Raw genomic sequence first — 14899 nt, forward strand, 5'->3', positions numbered from 1 at the left:
TGCTTTCTCAGTCTGTTTCCTAGTGCCGGTTTGAAGTTCCTGCAGTTTTCACTGTCAAACCGAGTTGGAGCTAGTACCTCCCCATATATATGTATGGAATGGAGTTTGCAACTGAAAAGAAACTTTGTGTTCCCAACAAGCTATCTGAAGGACGGCTTTCACACACACTTATCTCTCAGAACTGAGCAAGTGGAGAGACGTTCGTTCATCTAGCACCAAGGGAACGGGTTGCAGGAGACACTTTTTCTCTGCTTTCTCAGTCTGTTTCCTAGTGCCGGTTTGAAGTTCCTGCAGTTTTCACTGTAAAACCGAGTTGGAGCTAGTACCTCCCCATATATATGTATGGAATGGAGTTTGCTACTGAAAAGAAACTTTGTGTTCCCAACAAGCTAGGTGAAGGACGGCTTTCACACACACTTATCTCTCAGAACTGAGCAAGTGGAGAGACGTTCGTTCATGTAGCACCAAGGGAACGGGTTGCAGGAGACACGTTTTCTCTGCTTTCTCAGTCTGTTTCCTAGTGCCGGTTTGAAGTTCCTGCAGTTTTCACTGTAAAACCGAGTTGGAGCTAGTACCTCCCCATATATATGTATGGAATGGAGTTTGCAACTGAAAAGAAACTTTGTGTTCCCAACAAGCTAGGTGAAGGACGGCTTTCACACACACTTATCTCTCAGAACTGAGCAAGTGGAGAGACGTTCGTTCATCTAGTACCAAGGGAACGGGTTGCAGAAGACACTTTTTCTCTGCTTTCTCAGTCTGTTTCCTAGTGCCGGTTTGAAGTTCCTGCAGTTTTCACTGTCAAACCGAGTTGGAGCTAGTACCTCCCCATATATATGTATGGAATGGAGTTTGCTACTGAAAAGAAACTTTGTGTTCCCAACAAGCTAGGTGAAGGACGGTATTCACACACACTTATCTCTCAGAACTGAGCAAGTGGAGAGACGTTCGTTCATCTAGCACCAAGGGAACGGGTTGCAGGAGACACTTTTTCTATCCTTTCTCAGTCTGTTTTCTAGTGCCGGTTTGAAGTTCCTGCAGTTTTTACTGTAAAACCGAGTTGGAGCTAGTACCTCCCCATATATATGTATGGAATGGAGTTTGCAACTGAAAAGAAACTTTGTGTTCCCAACAAGCTAGGTGAAGGACGGCTTTCACACACACTTATCTCTCAGAACTGAGCAAGTGGAGAGACGTTCGTTCATCTAGCACCAAGGGAACGGGTTGCAGGAGACACTTCTTCTCTGCTTTCTCAGTCTGTTTCCTAGTGCCGGTTTGAAGTTCCTGCAGTTTTCACTGTCAAACCGAGTTGGAGCTAGTACCTCCCCATATATATGTATGGAATGGAGTTTGCAACTGAAAAGAAACTTTGTGTTCCCAACAAGCTATCTGAAGGACGGCTTTCACACACACTTATCTCTCAGAACTGAGCAAGTGGAGAGACGTTCGTTCATCTAGCACCAAGGGAACGGGTGGCAGGAGACACTTTTTCTCTGCTTTCTCAGTCTGTATCCTAGTGCCGGTTTGAAGTTCCTGCAGTTTTCACTGTAAAACCGATTTGGAGCTAGTACCTCCCCATATATATGTATGGAATGGAGTTTGCTACTGAAAAGAAACTTTGTGTTCCCAACAAACTAGGTGAAGGACGGAATTCACACACACTTATCTCTCAGAACTGAGCAAGTGGAGAGACGTTCGTTCATCTAGCACCAAGGGAACGGGTTGCAGGAGACACTTTTTCTATCCTTTCTCAGTCTGTTTCCTAGTGCCGGTTTGAAGTTCCTGCAGTTTTCACTGTAAAACCGAGTTGGAGCTAGTACCTCCCCTTATATATGTATGGAATGGAGTTTGCAACTGAAAAGAAACTTTGTGTTCCCAACAAGCTAGGTGAAGGACGGCTTTCACACACACTTATCTCTCAGAACTGAGCAAGTGGAGAGACGTTCGTTCATGTAGCACCAAGGGAACGGGTTGCAGGAGACACTTCTTCTCTGCTTTCTCAGTCTGTTTCCTAGTGCCGGTTTGAAGTTCCTGCAGTTTTCACTGTAAAACCGAGTTGGAGCTATTACCTCCCCATGTATATGTATGGAATGGAGTTTGCTACTGAAAAGAAACTTTGTGTTCCCAACAAGCTAGGTGAAGGACGGCTTTCACACACACTTATCTCTCAGAACTGAGCAAGTGGAGAGACGTTCGTTCATGTAGCACCAAGGGAACGGGTTGCAGGAGACAGGTTTTCTCTGCTTTCTCAGTCTGTTTCCTAGTGCCGGTTTGAAGTTCCTGCAGTTTTCACTGTCAAACCGAGTTGGAGCTAGTACCTCCCCATATATATGTATGGAATGGAGTTTGCAACTGAAAAGAAACTTTGTGTTCCCAACAAGCTAGCTGAAGGACGGCTTTCACACACACTTATCTCTCAGAACTGAGCAAGTGGAGAGACGTTCGTTCATCTAGTACCAAGGGAACGGGTTGCAGAAGACACTTTTTCTCTGCTTTCTCAGTCTGTTTCCTAGTGCCGGTTTGAAGTTCCTGCAGTTTTCACTGTCAAACCGAGTTGGAGCTAGTACCTCCCCATATATATGTATGGAATGGAGTTTGCAACTGAAAAGAAACTTTGTGTTCCCAACAAGCTATCTGAAGGACTGCTTTCACACACACTTATCTCTCAGAACTGAGCAAGTGGAGAGACGTTCGTTCATCTAGCACCAAGGGAACGGGTTGCAGGAGACACTTTTTCTCTGCTTTCTCAGTCTGTTTCCTAGTGCCGGTTTGAATTTCCTGCAGTTTTCACTGTAAAACCGAGTTGGAGCTAGTACCTCCCCATATATATGTATGGAATGGAGTTTGCAACTGAAAAGAAACTTTGTGTTCCCAACAACCTAGGTGAAGGACGGCTTTCACACACACTTATCTCTCAGAACTGAGCAAGTGGAGAGACGTTCGTTCATGTAGCACCAAGGGAACGGGTTGCAGGAGACACGTTTTCTCTGCTTTCTCAGTCTGTTTCCTAGTGCCGGTTTGAAGTTCCTGCAGTTTTCACTGTAAAACCGAGTTGGAGCTAGTACCTCCCCATATATATGTATGGAATGGAGTTTGCAACTGAAAAGAAACTTTGTGTTCCCAACAAGCTAGCTGAAGGACGGCTTTCACACACACTTATCTCTCAGAACTGAGCAAGTGGAGAGACGTTCGTTCATCTAGTACCAAGGGAACGGGTTGCAGGAGACACTTTTTCTCTGCTTTCTCAGTCTGTTTCCTAGTGCCGGTTTGAAGTTCCTGCAGTTTTCACTGTCAAACCGAGTTGGAGCTAGTACCTCCCCATATATATGTATGGAATGGAGTTTGCAACTGAAAAGAAACTTTGTGTTCCCAACAAGCTAGGTGAAGGACGGAATTCACACACACTTATCTCTCAGAACTGAGCAAGTGGAGAGACGTTCGTTCATCTAGCACCAAGGGAACGGGTTGCAGGAGACACTTTTTCTATCCTTTCTCAGTCTGTTTTCTAGTGCCGGTTTGAAGTTCCTGCAGTTTTTACTGTAAAACCGAGTTGGAGCTAGTACCTCCCCATATATATGTATGGAATGGAGTTTGCAACTGAAAAGAAACTTTGTGTTCCCAACAAGCTAGGTGAAGGACGGCTTTCACACACACTTATCTCTCAGAACTGAGCAAGTGGAGAGACGTTCGTTCATCTAGCACCAAGGGAACGGGTTGCAGGAGACACTTTTTCTCTGCTTTCTAAGTCTGTTTCCTAGTGCCGGTTTGAAGTTCCTGCAGTTTTCACTGTCAAACCGAGTTGGAGCTAGTACCTCCCCATATATATGTATGGAATGGAGTTTGCTACTGAAAAGAAACTTTGTTTTCCCAACAAGCTAGGTGAAGGACGGCTTTCACACACACTTATCTCTCAGAACTGAGCAAGTGGAGAGACGTTCGTTCATCTAGCACCAAGGGAACGGGTTGCAGGAGACACTTTTTCTCTGCTTTCTCAGTCTGTTTCCTAGTGCCGGTTTGAAGTTCTTGCAGTTTTCACTGTCAAACCGAGTTGGAGCTTGTACCTCCCCATATATATGTATGGAATGGAGTTTGCAACTGAAAAGAAACTTTGTGTTCCCAACAAGCTAGGTGAAGGACGGCTTTCACACACACTTATCTCTCAGAACTGAGCAAGTGGAGAGACGTTCGTTCATGTAGCAGCAAGGGAAAGGGTTGCAGGATACATTTTTTCTCTGCTTTCTCAGTCTGTTTCCTAGTGCCGGTTTGAAGTTCTTGCAGTTTTCACTGTCAAACCGAGTTGGAGCTAGTACCTCCCCATATATATGTATGGAATGGAGTTTGCAACTGAAAAAAAACTTTGTGTTCCCAACAAGCTAGGTGAAGGACGGCTTTCACACACACTTATCTCTCAGAACTGAGCAAGTGGAGAGACGTTCTTTCATCTAGCACCAAGGGAATGGGTTGCAGGAGACACTTTTTCTCTGCTTTCTCAGTCTGTTTCCTAGTGCCGGTTTGAAGTTCCTGCAGTTTTCACTGTCAAACCGAGTTGGAGCTACTACCTCCCCATATATATGTAAGGAATGGAGTTTGCAACTGAAAAGAAACTTTGTGTTCCCAACAAGATAGGTGAAGGACGGCTTTCACACACACTTCTCTCTCAGAACTGAGCAAGTGGAGAGACGTTCGTTCATCTAGCACCAAGGGAACGGGTTGCAGGAGACACTTTTTCTCTGCTTTCTCAGTCTGTTTCCTAGTGCCGGTTTGAAGATCCTGCACTTTTCACTGTCAAACCGAGTTGGAGTTACTACCTCCCCATATATATGTATGGAATGGAGTTTGCAACTGAAAAGAAACTTTGTGTTCCCAACAAGCTAGGTGAAGGACGGCTTTCACACACACTTATCTCTCAGAACTGAGCAAGTGGAGAGACGTTCGTTCATGTAGCACCAAGGGAACGGGTTGCAGGAGACACTTCTTCTCTGCTTTCTCAGTCTGTTTCCTAGTGCCGGTTTGAAGTTCCTGCAGTTTTCACTGTAAAACCGAGTTGGAGCTAGTACCTCCCCATATATATGTATGGAATGGAGTTTGCAACTGAAAAGAAACTTTGTGTTCCCAACAAGCTATCTGAAGGACGGCTTTCACACACACTTATCTCTCAGAACTGAGCAAGTGGAGAGACGTTCGTTCATCTAGCACCAAGGGAACGGGTTGCAGGAGACACTTTTTCTCTGCTTTCTCAGTCTGTTTCCTAGTGCCGGTTTGAAGTTCCTGCAGTTTTCACTGTAAAACCGAGTTGGAGCTAGTACCTCCCCATATATATGTATGGAATGGAGTTTGCTACTGAAAAGAAACTTTGTGTTCCCAACAAGCTAGGTGAAGGACGGCTTTCACACACACTTATCTCTCAGAACTGAGCAAGTGGAGAGACGTTCGTTCATGTAGCACCAAGGGAACGGGTTGCAGGAGACACGTTTTCTCTGCTTTCTCAGTCTGTTTCCTAGTGCCGGTTTGAAGTTCCTGCAGTTTTCACTGTAAAACCGGGTTGGAGCTAGTACCTCCCCATATATATGTATGGAATGGAGTTTGCTACTGAAAAGAAACTTTGTGTTCCCAACAAGCTAGGTGAAGGACGGCTTTCACACACACTTATCTCTCAGAACTGAGCAAGTGGAGAGACGTTCGTTCATCTAGCACCAAGGGAACGGGTTGCAGGAGACACTTTTTCTCTGCTTTCTCAGTCTGTTTCCTAGTGCCGGTTTGAAGTTCTTGCAGTTTTCACTGTCAAACCGAGTTGGAGCTAGTACCTCCCCATATATATGTATGGAATGGAGTTTGCAACTGAAAAGAAACTTTGTGTTCCCAACAAGCTAGGTGAAGGACGGCTTTCACACACACTTATCTATCAGAACTGAGCAAGTGGAGAGACGTTCGTTCATGTAGCACCAAGGGAACGGGTTGCAGGATACATTTTTTCTCTGCTTTCTCAGTCTGTTTCCTAGTGCCGGTTTGAAGTTCTTGCAGTTTTCACTGTCAAACCGAGTTGGAGCTAGTACCTCCCCATATATATGTCTGGAATGGAGTTTGCAACTGAAAAGAAACTTTGTGTTCCCAACAAGCTAGGTGAAGGACGGCTTTCACACACACTTATCTCTCAGAACTGAGCAAGTGGAGAGACGTTCTTTCATCTAGCACCAAGGGAACGGGTTGCAGGAGACACTTTTTCTCTGCTTTCTCAGTCTGTTTCCTAGTGCCGGTTTGAAGTTCCTGCAGTTTTCACTGTCAAACCGAGTTGGAGCTACTACCTCCCCATATATATGTATGGAATGGAGTTTGCAACTGAAAAGAAACTTTGTGTTCCCAACAAGCTAGCTGAAGGACGGCTTTCACACACACTTATCTCTCAGAACTGAGCAAGTGGAGAGACGTTCGTTCATCTAGCACCAAGGGAACGGGTTGCAGGAGACACTTTTTCTCTGCTTTCTCAGTCTGTTTCCTAGTGCCGTTTTGAAGTTCCGGCAGTTTTCACTGTCAAACCGAGTTGGAGCTAGTACCTCCCCATATATATGTATGGAATGGAGTTTGCAACTGAAAAGAAACTTTGTGTTCCCAACAAGCTAGGTGAAGGACGGCTTTCACACACACTTATCTCTCAGAACTGAGCAAGTGGAGAGACGTTCGTTCATGTAGCACCAAGGGAACGGGTTGCAGGAGACACTTCTTCTCTGCTTTCTCAGTCTGTTTCCTAGTGCCGGTTTGAAGTTCCTGCAGTTTTCACTGTCAAACCGAGTTGGAGCTAGTACCTCCCCATATATATGTATGGAATGGAGTTTGCAACTGAAAAGAAACTTTGTGTTCCCAACAAGCTAGGTGAAGGACGGCTTTCACACACACTTATCTCTCAGAACTGAGCAAGTGGAGAGACGTTCGTTCATGTAGCACCAAGTGAACGGGTTGCAGGAGACACTTCTTCTCTGCTTTCTCAGTCTGTTTCCTAGTGCCGGTTTGAAGTTCCTGCAGTTTTCACTGTCAAACCGAGTTGGAGCTAGTACCTCCCCATATATATGTGTGGAATGGAGTTTGCAACTGAAAAGAAACTTTGTGTTCCCAACAAGCTATCTGAAGGACGGCTTTCACACACACTTATCTCTCAGAACTGAGCAAGTGGAGAGACGTTCGTTCATCTAGCACCAAGGGAACGGGTTGCAGGAGACACTTTTTCTCTGCTTTCTCAGTCTGTTTCCTAGTGCCGGTTTGAAGTTCCTGCAGTTTTCACTGTAAAACCGAGTTGGAGCTAGTACCTCCCCATATATATGTATGGAATGGAGTTTGATACTGAAAAGAAACTTTGTGTTCCCAACAAGCTAGGTGAAGGACGGCTTTCACACACACTTATCTCTCAGAACTGAGCAAGTGGAGAGACGTTCGTTCATGTAGCACCAAGGGAACGGTTTGCAGGAGACACTTCTTCTCTGCTTTCTCAGTGTGTTTCCTAGTGCCGGTTTGAAGTTCCTGCAGTTTTCACTGTAAAACCGAGTTGGAGCTAGTACCTCCCCATATATATGTATGGAATGGAGTTTGCAACTGAAAAGAAACTTTGTGTTCCCAACAAGCTAGGTGAAGGACGGAATTCACACACACTTACCTCTCAGAACTGAGCAAGTGGAGAGACGTTCGTTCATCTAGCACCAAGGGAACGGGTTGCAGGAGACATTTTTTCTATCCTTTCTCAGTCTGTTTTCTAGTGCCGGTTTGAAGTTCTTGCAGTTTTCACTGTCAAACCGAGTTGCAGCTACTACCTCCCCATATATATGTATGGAATGGAGTTTGCAACTGAAAAGAAACTTTGTGTTCCCAACAAGCTAGGTGAAGAACGGCTTTCACACACACTTATCTCTCAGAACTGAGCAAGTGGAGAGACGTTCGTTCATGTAGCACCAAGGGAACGGGTTGCAGGAGACACTTCTTCTCTGCTTTCTCAGTCTGTTTCCTAGTGCCGGTTTGAAGTTCCTGCAGTTTTCACTGTCAAACCGAGTTGGAGCTAGTACCTCCCCATATATATGTATGGAATGGAGTTTGCAACTGAAAAGAAACTTTGTGTTCCCAACAAGCTATCTGAAGGACGGCTTTCACACACACTTATCTCTCAGAACTGAGCAAGTGGAGAGACGTTCGTTCATCTAGCACCAAGGGAACGGGTTGCAGGAGACACTTTTTCTCTGCTTTCTCAGTCTGTTTCCTAGTGCCGGTTTGAAGTTCCTGCAGTTTTCACTGTAAAACCGAGTTGGAGCTAGTACCTCCCCATATATATGTATGGAATGGAGTTTGCTACTGAAAAGAAACTTTGTGTTCCCAGCAAGCTAGGTGAAGGACGGCTTTCACACACACTTATCTCTCAGAACTGAGCAAGTGGAGAGACGTTCGTTCATCTAGCACCAAGGGAACGGGTTGCAGGAGACACTTTTTCTCTGCTTTCTCAGTCTGTTTCCTAGTGCCGGTTTGAAGTTCCTGCAGTTTTCACTGTCAAACCGAGTTGGAGCTAGTACCTCCCCTTATATATGTATGGAATGGAGTTTGCTACTGTAAAGATACTTTGTGTTCCCAACAAGCTAGGTGAAGGACGGCTTTCACACACAATTATCTCTCAGAACTGAGCAAGTGGAGAGACGTTCGTTCATCTAGCACCAAGGGAACGGGTTGCAGGAGACACTTTTTCTCTGCTTTCTCAGTCTGTTTCCTAGTGCCGGTTTGAAGTTCTTGCAGTTTTCACTGTCAAACCGAGTTGGAGCTAGTACCTCCCCATATATATGTATGGAATGGAGTTTGCAACTGAAAAGAAACTTTGTGTTCCCAACAAGCTAGGTGAAGGACGGCTTTCACACACACTTATCTCTCAGAACTGAGCAAGTGGAGAGACGTTCGTTCATCTAGCACCAAGGGAACGGGTTGCAGGAGACACTTTTTCTCTGCTTTCTCAGTCTGTTTCCTAGTGCCGGTTTGAAGTTCCTGCAGTTTTCACTGTCAAACCGAGTTGGAGCTAGTACCTCCCCATATATATGTATGGAATGGAGTTTGCTACTGAAAAGAAACTTTGTGTTCCCAACAAGCTAGGTGAAGGACGGCTTTCACACACACTTATCTCTCAGAACTGAGCAAGTGGAGAGACGTTCGTTCATCTAGCACCAAGGGAACGGGTTGCAGGAGACACTTTTTCTCTGCTTTCTCAGTCTGTTTCCTAGTGCCGGTTTGAAGTTCTTGCAGTTTTCACTGTCAAACCGAGTTGGAGCTAGTACCTCCCCATATATATGTATGGAATGGAGTTTGCAACTGAAAAGAAACTTTGTGTTCCCAACAAGCTAGGTGAAGGACGGCTTTCACACACACTTATCTCTCAGAACTGAGCAAGTGGAGAGACGTTCGTTCATGTAGCACCAAGGGAACGGGTTGCAGGATACATTTTTTCTCTGCTTTCTCAGTCTGTTTCCTAGTGCCGGTTTGAAGTTCTTGCAGTTTTCACTGTCAAACCGAGTTGGAGCTAGTACCTCCCCATATATATGTATGGAATGGAGTTTGCAACTGAAAAGAAACTTTGTGTTCCCAACAAGCTAGGTGAAGGACGGCTTTCACACACACTTATCTCTCAGAACTGAGCAAGTGGAGAGACGTTCTTTCATCTAGCACCAAGGGAACGGGTTGCAGGAGACACTTTTTCTCTGCTTTCTCAGTCTGTTTCCTAGTGCCGGTTTGCAGTTCCTGCAGTTTTCACTGTCAAACCGAGTTGGAGCTTGTACCTCCCCATATATATGTATGGAATAGAGTTTGCAACTGAAAAGAAACTTTGTGTTCCCAACAAGCTAGGTGAAGGACGGCTTTTACACACACTTATCTCTCAGAACTGAGCAAGTGGAGAGACGTTCGTTCATCTAGCACCAAGGGAACGGGTTGCAGGAGACACTTTTTCTCTGCTTTCTCAGTATGTTTCCTAGTGCCGGTTTGAAGTCCTGCAGTTTTCACTGTCAAAACGAGTTGGAGCTAGTACCTCCCCATATATATGTATGGAATGGAGTTTGCAACTGAAAAGAAACTTTGTGTTCCCAACAAGCTAGGTGAAGGACGGCTTTCACACACACTTATCTCTCAGAACTGAGCAAGTGGCGAAACGTTCGTTCATCTAGCACCAAGGGAACGGGTTGCAGGAGACACTTTTTCTCTGCTTTCTCAGTCTGTTTCCTAGTGCTGGTTTGAAGTTCCTGCAGTTTTCACTGTCAAACCGAGTTGGAGCTACTACCTCCCCATATATATGTAATGAATGTAGTTTGCAACTTAAAAGAAACTTTGTGTTCCCAACAAGATAGGTGAAGGACGGCTTTCACACACACTTATCTCTCAGAACTGAGCAAGTGGAGAGACGTTCGTTCATGTAGCACCAAGGGAACGGGTTGCAGGAGACACTTTTTCTCTGCTTTCTCAGTCTGTTTCCTAGTGCCGGTTTGAAGTTCCTGCAGTTTTCACTGTAAAACCGAGTTGGAGCTAGTACCTCCCCATATATATGTATGGAATGGAGTTTGCTACTGAAAAGAAACTTTGTGTTCCCAACAAGCTAGGTGAAGGACGGCTTTCACACACACATATCTCTCAGAACTGAGCAAGTGGAGAGACGTTCGTTCATCTAGCACCAAGGGAACGGGTTGCAGGAGACACTTTTTCTCTGCTTTCTCAGTCTGTTTCCTAGTGCCGGTTTGAAGTTCTTGCAGTTTTCACTGTCAAACCGAGTTGGAGCTAGTACCTCCCCATATATATGTATGGAATGGAGTTTGCAACTGAAAAGAAACTTTGTGTTCCCAACAAGCTAGGTGAAGGACGGCTTTCACACACACTTATCTCTCAGAACTGAGCAAGTGGAGAGACTTTCTTTCATCTAGCACCAAGGGAACGGGTTGCAGGAGACACTTTTTCTCTGCTTTCTCAGTCTGTTTCCTAGTGCCGGTTTGAAGTTCCTGCAGTTTTCACTGTAAAACCGAGTTGGAGCTAGTACCTCCCCATATATATGTATGGAATGGAGTTTGCAACTGAAAAGAAACTTTGTGTTCCCAACAAGCTAGGTGAAGGACGGCTTTCACACACAATTATCTCTCAGAACTGAGCAAGTGGAGAGACGTTCGTTCATGTAGCACCAAGGGAACGGGTTGCAGGAGACACTTCTTCTCTGCTTTCTCAGTCTGTTTCCTAGTGCTGGTTTAAAATTCCTGCAGTTTTCACTGTCAAACCGAGTTGGAGCTACTACCTCCCCATATATATGTAAGGAATGGAGTTTGCAACTGAAAAGAAACTTTGTGTTCCCAACAAGATAGGTGAAGGACGGCTTTCACACACACTTCTCTCTCAGAACTGAGCAAGTGGAGAGACGTTCGTTCATCTAGCACCAAGGGAACGGGTTGCAGGAGACACTTTTTCTCTGCTTTCTCAGTCTGTTTCCTAGTGCCGGTTTGAAGTTCCTGCAGTTTTCACTGTCAAACCGAGTTGGAGCTTGTACCTCCCCTTATATATGTATGGAATAGAGTTTGCAACTGAAAAGAAACTTTGTGTTCCCAACAAGCTAGGTGAAGGACGGCTTTCACACACACTTATCTCTCAGAACTGAGCAAGTGGAGAGACGTTCGTTCATCTAGCACCAAGGGAACGGGTTGCAGGAGACACTTTTTCTCTGCTTTCTCAGTCTGTTTCCTAGTGCCGGTTTGAAGTTCCTGCAGTTTTCACTGTCAAACCGAGTTGGAGCTAGTACCTCCCCATATATATGTATGGAATGGAGTTTGCAAATGAAAAGAAACTTTGTGTTCCCAACAAGCTAGGTGAAGGACGGCTTTTACACACACTTATCTCTCAGAACTGAGCAAGTGGAGAGACGTTCGTTCATCTAGCACGAAGGGAACGGGTTGCAGGAGACACTTTTTCTCTGCTTTCTCAGTCTGTTTCCTAGTGCCAGTTTGAAGTTCCTGCAGTTTTCACTGTAAAACAGAGTTGGAGCTAGTACCTCCCCATATATATGTATGGAATGGAGTTTGCTACTGAAAAGAAACTTTGTGTTCCCAACAAGCTAGGTGAAGGACGGCTTTCACACACACTTATCTCTCAGAACTGAGCAAGTGGAGAGACGTTCGTTCATCTAGCACCAAGGGAACGGGTTGCAGGAGACACTTTTTCTCTGCTTTCTCAGTCTGTTTCCTAGTGCCGGTTTGAAGTTCTTGCAGTTTTCACTGTCAAACCGAGTTGGAGCTAGTACCTCCCCATATATATGTATGGAATGGAGTTTGCTACTGAAAAGAAACTTTGTGTTCCCAACAAGCTAGGTGAAGGACGGCTTTCACACACACTTATCTCTCAGAACTGAGCAAGTGGAGAGACGTTCGTTCATCTAGCACCAAGGGAACGGGTTGCAGGAGACACTTTTTCTCTGCTTTCTCAGTCTGTTTCCAAGTGCCGGTTTGAAGTTTCTGCAGTTTTCACTGTCAAACCGTGTTGGAGCTAGTACCTCCCCATATATATGTATGGAATGGAGTTTGCTACTGAAAAGAAACTTTGTGTTCCCAACAAGCTAGGTGAAGGACGGCTTTCACACACACTTATCTCTCAGAACTGAGCAAGTGGAGAGACTTTCTTTCATCTAGCACCAAGGGAACGGGTTGCAGGAGACACTTTTTCTCTGCTTTCTCAGTCTGTTTCCTAGTGCCGGTTTGAAGTTCCTGCAGTTTTCACTGTAAAACCGAGTTGGAGCTAGTACCTCCCCATATATATGTATGGAATGGAGTTTGCAACTGAAAAGAAACTTTGTGTTCCCAACAAGCTAGGTGAAGGACGGCTTTCACACACAATTATCTCTCAGAACTGAGCAAGTGGAGAGACGTTCGTTCATGTAGCACCAAGGGAACGGGTTGCAGGAGACACTTCTTCTCTGCTTTCTCAGTCTGTTTCCTAGTGCTGGTTTAAAATTCCTGCAGTTTTCACTGTCAAACCGAGTTGGAGCTACTACCTCCCCATATATATGTAAGGAATGGAGTTTGCAACTGAAAAGAAACTTTGTGTTCCCAACAAGATAGGTGAAGGACGGCTTTCACACACACTTCTCTCTCAGAACTGAGCAAGTGGAGAGACGTTCGTTCATCTAGCACCAAGGGAACGGGTTGCAGGAGACACTTTTTCTCTGCTTTCTCAGTCTGTTTCCTAGTGCCGGTTTGAAGTTCCTGCAGTTTTCACTGTCAAACCGAGTTGGAGCTTGTACCTCCCCTTATATATGTATGGAATAGAGTTTGCAACTGAAAAGAAACTTTGTGTTCCCAACAAGCTAGGTGAAGGACGGCTTTCACACACACTTATCTCTCAGAACTGAGCAAGTGGAGAGACGTTCGTTCATCTAGCACCAAGGGAACGGGTTGCAGGAGACACTTTTTCTCTGCTTTCTCAGTCTGTTTCCTAGTGCCGGTTTGAAGTTCCTGCAGTTTTCACTGTCAAACCGAGTTGGAGCTAGTACCTCCCCATATATATGTATGGAATGGAGTTTGCAAATGAAAAGAAACTTTGTGTTCCCAACAAGCTAGGTGAAGGACGGCTTTTACACACACTTATCTCTCAGAACTGAGCAAGTGGAGAGACGTTCGTTCATCTAGCACGAAGGGAACGGGTTGCAGGAGACACTTTTTCTCTGCTTTCTCAGTCTGTTTCCTAGTGCCAGTTTGAAGTTCCTGCAGTTTTCACTGTAAAACAGAGTTGGAGCTAGTACCTCCCCATATATATGTATGGAATGGAGTTTGCTACTGAAAAGAAACTTTGTGTTCCCAACAAGCTAGGTGAAGGACGGCTTTCACACACACTTATCTCTCAGAACTGAGCAAGTGGAGAGACGTTCGTTCATCTAGCACCAAGGGAACGGGTTGCAGGAGACACTTTTTCTCTGCTTTCTCAGTCTGTTTCCTAGTGCCGGTTTGAAGTTCTTGCAGTTTTCACTGTCAAACCGAGTTGGAGCTAGTACCTCCCCATATATATGTATGGAATGGAGTTTGCTACTGAAAAGAAACTTTGTGTTCCCAACAAGCTAGGTGAAGGACGGCTTTCACACACACTTATCTCTCAGAACTGAGCAAGTGGAGAGACGTTCGTTCATCTAGCACCAAGGGAACGGGTTGCAGGAGACACTTTTTCTCTGCTTTCTCAGTCTGTTTCCAAGTGCCGGTTTGAAGTTTCTGCAGTTTTCACTGTCAAACCGTGTTGGAGCTAGTACCTCCCCATATATATGTATGGAATGGAGTTTGCTACTGAAAAGAAACTTTGTGTTCCCAACAAGCTAGGTGAAGGACGGCTTTCACACACACTTATCTCTCAGAACTGAGCAAGTGGAGAGACGTTCGTTCATCTAGCACCAAGGGAACGGGTTGCAGGAGACACTTTTTCTCTGCTTTCTCAGTCTGTTTCCTAGTGCCGGTTTGAAGTTCTTGCAGTTTTCACTGTCAAACCGAGTTGGAGCTAGTACCTCCCCATATATATGTATGGAATGGAGTTTGCAACTGAAAAGAAACTTTGTGTTCCCAACAAGCTAGGTGAAGGACGGCTTTCACACACACTTATCTCTCAGAACTGAGCAAGTGGAGAGACGTTCGTTCATCTAGCACGAAGGGAACGGGTTGCAGGAGACACTTTTTCTCTGCTTTCTCAGTCTGTTTCCTAGTGCCAGTTTGAAGTTCCTGCAGTTTTCACTGTAAAACAGAGTTGGAGCTAGTACCTCCCCATATATATGTATGGAATGGAGTTTGCTACTGAAAAGAAACTTTGTGTTCCCAACAAGCTAGGTGAAGGACGGCTTTCACACACACTTATCTCTCAGAACTGAGCAAGTGGAGAGACGTTCGTTCAT

Source organism: Camelus bactrianus, chromosome 35, assembly GCF_048773025.1.
Source record: "Camelus bactrianus isolate YW-2024 breed Bactrian camel chromosome 35, ASM4877302v1, whole genome shotgun sequence".
Classification (NCBI taxonomy): Eukaryota; Metazoa; Chordata; class Mammalia; order Artiodactyla; family Camelidae; genus Camelus; species Camelus bactrianus.